Genomic DNA, 5,379 nt, shown 5'->3' with positions numbered 1-5,379 from the left:
TAGAAAGCATGCTGTTCATTTTCTAACATTAACTGTCTATGTTTAACTAAGTTAGCCTGTTTTTGTTTGCTAATGCCAGGTTAGACTAGCATCGATTCCTGTAACATAACTGAGAACGAATAATGTTTTCAGGAAAACAGCATTCTTGCTTTCGAACAATAACGATTAACAGTTTTAGGTAAGTAATAAAAGTTACTTTATACATGAAAGCCTGATATTAACTTAATTCCATCAGTTAAATACATTTACTTTTTAATACCTCAATACATTTAAAAGTTGCAACTTTTTGACATTTTTGGTTGGATGCTTCCACTTTTAATTTCTGAAACGTTATTTATGCCTCCACACTTACGTATTATTTTTTTTTTTTCCACACCTGCACATGGATTTGAGCTATTTGTCTCACTCAGCTAGCTACTAATCAGTGGGAGAGATTAATAAAGGAGCGTTTGGAAATGCCTGAGGGAGAGAGAAAGAGACGCATGTGTGTATTATATTGGTGCTACGTTTGGTGTTTATGTTTGAGTTCTGTTTATTATTAAACTTTATGTTGGAGTTCTTTCGGTTCCTGCCTCCTCCATGTCCATCAGTGAAGTTTTTTACACAGCTCTAATAGCAATCATAAACGCACATAAAGATTAGATATATTACAGTATAGTACAGTATTTTACTTTTCCTGTCTCTGTTGATGACTGATAGGAAGTGCAAAGTAAGAATTTCCTGTGTGTATATACTATAAAGTCTGGAATCATGAATAAGAATGCATTAATTAATGAATTAATTAGGAGTAATCAAGATCTAAATCTAAATCAAATCAAAATAATAAGCAGATGATATTTATATTAACATTCTGTTACAAACCTTCAGTATCATTAATACAAAAGCTTAAATAAAAAAATCAATAATTATCGAATTTATTATTAATATTATTGTATTTTATTATTATTTTATTTATTATTAATTAAATTGTTATTAAACTACTTTTAGTTTAACCTGTTTTATCTCACAATTACATAAATATGCAATTTTCTTTTGTTCTTTTTCTTTATTATTGTTGTTTTTATTCCTTTCTCTTTTCTTTACCATTGCAGTCATCATGTATGTTCAATTGTATCTGTAATCTGTAAAAAAAAATAATAATAATAATAAAAATAAAAATAATAATAAAAATAAAAAAGGATCTTGAGTACCCTGTAAGGCACTTATAAATAAAAATGCTATTAGTATAATTATGAAGTGAGGAGTGATGGAGATACAGTTAAACAGCTGCTCAGTTGAGGGGAAACAGCGCGATGCTCTCCTGAGAAGACTGAACGATGGATCGATCACTCGTAACACCGCTGCGTTCATGACTCTTACCTCCCATCAGCATGAGGATAACACATCTCTCTCTCTCTCTCTCTCTCTCTCTCTCTCTCTGATCTATTCTCTTTTTTTCTGTTGTCTCTCAAAGACACGCTCATGAAATATTTAAGATTCAGGGTAGATATCGTGGGGAGGAGAAGAAGAATGTCTTTTTTTCCTCTTTCAGGTGAGTGGCAGGAGACTGTGACAGTGAGCTTTCTCTCAGGCTCCTGCTCACTGTAACACACACACACACACAGAAAGAGAAAGAGAAAGAGAGAGAGAGAGAGAGAGAGAGAGAGTGAGCTCTGTGTGTCCATTCTGTAGAGTTTTGGTCAGTGATTGCCACAAAGGGCAGACTTACTGCAGCTACAAACAGTGAAAAGGCGTCTATTACTTCAGAAAAGTGGGCAATGTAAAATGCCAAAGCTTTCTCCATCTCTCTCTAAACTGCTGTGTGTCTGAGTGTTTCACAGGATGCCTTCTTGTTCTTGCCCTGTCACATCTTCTGTTACCCCAAAACAATTCCAAAATCTTGAAGATCGCAAACGTAAAATAGTTAAAGCCAACCAAAGCTGGAATGGTAAATTGTCTAACTTGACTTTTCCACACACAAAAAAAAAACAAACAAAAAAAAACAAGAAGAACAACTCAACACCAATGGCCTTGTGACTCATTTGAAATACCGTTAAAATACATTTCAGACAGGAAAGAAGCTGTTGAAGGAAAACTATTTCAGACATTTGACCTTGCTGTGACCTTGTCCCTGTTTGGATCAATTCCAAAACCTCCTCAGTTCATCTGCTGGTTCTAATGATCATTCCATATAAATCCTACCAACATTCAACCACTTGCTCTTGAAATAGCGTGCTAAAGAGAATGTCTGACAGACGCACGGACAAACCAGAAAACATAACACCTCCATGACCTAGTAGAGAAGGAATAAAAAAAGATTAGAAAACAGAAAAGTGTGCAGAAAACCCAACTTTAATAATATTGAAATAGTCCCCAATCCCACACACGCCTTGCCTGAGGAATTGCACCTTGTCACGTTACCTAAAAACCGCAAACCCCTCCATCCTGAAGACTTTCCCATGGTCACAAAAAAAAATAAATAAAAAAACATGACTGTTACAAAGTGCTGACACTGGAGACTCCTTCCACAGAAAACTGAAAAACCCATTCATGCATATTTGCTCCTTAGGTACAAGCCATGCTTCATTTGTTCTGGACTCATGAAGTTATGTAAGATGGCTAGCTGTGTGATGTGGTATCTTTTTTTTTTTCCACAATTAATTGTAATCCACTCACTCAGTAATTACAGGATGTAGTTACTAGGTAGCTTGGAAACCCTGTGTCATAGCCTGTACACTAAAACCCACTAGCCCCTTCGCTGAATGCAAGTTCACAGCACATCTCAAACATGGAAATCTTACAAGTTCCTTCTTACGAGGTAGTCTCAGCCTGTCCGGTCTTCACACATCATAAGGATACGACTGTATGCCATCATCTACGTGTCTTTCCTGACAAAGCATGCGTTATTTATGCCTCAGTGTGAGACAAGTGTGTGTGTGTGTGTGTGTGTGTGTGTCACTCCTTATCTCTTGCTCTACACACACACATGTTAACTCAGAGTCTCACACTTGATGACAATGTGCGTTCTCATCTCAGCGCCATTCAAAATCTCCACCATCTGGGATTTTACTTTTGTACGCTGAAAATGAGGGAGAGAGCGAGAGAGAGACAGAGAGAGAGAGAGAGATAAAGTTGAGAAAGTTCTGGGAGAAGTTTGTGTGTATGTGTGTGTGTGTGTGTGTGTGTGTGTGTGTGTGTGTGTGTAGGGGCGCTGAGGCTCACAGCAGTACAACATCCACACACACGTCAACAGAAACAAAACAAGAAGGAAATAAACATCAGATGCTTTCTCCCTCACTACTCGTCTTATCCCTCCTCTCTCTCTCTCTCTCTCTCTCTCTCTCTCTTTTTCCTCTTTTACCCTCTCAGTCCTTTGCAAGCTGTATAGTTCTGCAGGGTGTCAGAACTTCCTCACAGCTTGCTCTCGTTTTCTCTCTCTCCTGTCTGGAGAGATCAGAGAGAAAGATAAAGATAAAGATAAAGAGAGAGACAGAGAGAGAGAGAGAGAGAGAGAGAGAGACTCCCAACCCTCACCTCACAAAAGAAACCAAAAATGAAATTTACACACTTTTCACTCGTAATCGATCAGCCAAGACGTGTGTGGTGTCTGGAATTAGCTTTCCTCTGTGTGGCACAGGAGCTACGAGGATAAAGGAAGCTTATAGCTACCGGTTTAGCTTTGGGCCTCATTCATCAAACTGGACACAAACAGATTTATTTTTAAATTATTCGCAGGAGCATTTACACAGGAAACGTGGTGTCTGTGAAAATCGTATCCTCGAGCGTTCAGCTTGAAATTGTATAGTTGATGATGAGTTACTGCGAGTCGCGTTTAAATAAAAATATTCCCAAATATTCTGAGTCGAGAAAAAGTGTTTGGTAATTTAGAACTGATTGATATTTATCAACATACACACTACTGTTAAAAAAAAAAAAAAAAAAACTTATGGAAGCTTATAATTTTTAAGTAATTTTTAGCTCGGAAAACTGATGATTGATAAATGATAAATGAAGCCCATTGCTTCATTACTGATGTTAATGGTGCTGTTACACCATCTGATCACATGAGGGAAAATAAAAATGCGCTACACTTAAAAATTCCACTATGCAAAGTGTCGAAAAACTTTACGCATGAAATTACGAATCATGTGATTATTCAGCTCATGTTACTTCCTGTAAGGGACACAAAACAATCCAGTGAGTGAGTAATGGCTTAAGCTTGCAGGCTGTATGATGCTAAACTGGTAGCTATACTCGTCTGTTACTTGTTAGCTAGATTAGCCTTGTAACTTTAGAGCAAAACTAAATCTCAGACCCCGAATACGTCAGGTTCCTGTTCCTTTAGTGCAGAAACCATCGACTTCACCTCACACACACACACACACCCAACCTCGTACAGTAAAATACTCACAAACCCCTGAGATAGCTGCTGTCTTTAAGGAATAGTGTAACCATCCGAAAGAAGGTGGTGGAGATGTGAACGACTCTGATTCCTGGAAAAGCAGAAAACTGACACATTCACGTTAATGCTACAGAGTCATAATCATTTATGAGATGCAGAAACGTGTATGCAGAAACGTGTATGCAGAAAAAGATTCTGTGGAAAATTCTGTAACTCATTTACTTTTACAGAGGCTCACCTGCAGCTGGGTGTGTGTGTGTGTGTGTGTGTGTGTGTGTGTGTGTGAGAAAGGGAGAGAGAGAGAGACTCTACTGTCCTCTAATGGTGACATTCTTCCAATGCAACCTCCTTTGAGTTGGCTGATATTGGAGGAGATGCACGCACGAGGATTTAATACAGAGACAGCAGTGATCCGATGTCCCAAAAAAATCAGATTGGATCAGATTTTGGAGAAAACATATCGGATATCAGATCCTGTGGCGAACAGCAAAGAATGGAAGTGGATTTGGAAAAGAAATGTAATTTTGGAAGTGGAAATATTTACATATAAAGAGACTTTTTTTTTTACTGTAAAAACATTTTAAAGCTTAATAGTTTTTAAAGAAAATAATATCGGATGGGTAGAGGCATCAGCTGATACTCAAGATATTCAATAAAAAGTGGTATTGTGCCATCTCTAATTTAATACTATTGTCTCATTTATCTATCACTTTATTAGTTTTTTTTATTTTTAAATTGTCTCTTGCTTTTATGTGACATTGTGACCTTTATGTGACAAAAAAAATTTCCTTTGTCAGTCCGTATTTTCTATCCCTAATGTTTTTTTTTCAGGATTCTCGGGAAGCGCTTGTGTTTAAAGGAGGTGCTTTAGGCGGTATTGAATAACCCCGTCTCCTCTCGGAAGCTTCTACTCAAGAAAAATCTGCCAGCTGCACACAGGCGATTTGCATAATCTGACCGTGGAGCTCAGTGAAGTGCCTGTGAGGACGAAGTGTGGA

The sequence above is a fragment of the Pangasianodon hypophthalmus genome, chromosome 20 (genome assembly GCF_027358585.1).
Source record: "Pangasianodon hypophthalmus isolate fPanHyp1 chromosome 20, fPanHyp1.pri, whole genome shotgun sequence".
NCBI lineage: Eukaryota > Metazoa > Chordata > Actinopteri > Siluriformes > Pangasiidae > Pangasianodon > Pangasianodon hypophthalmus.
The sequence above is the reverse complement of the archived record's forward strand: the minus strand, read 5'-3'. Positions refer to the sequence as shown.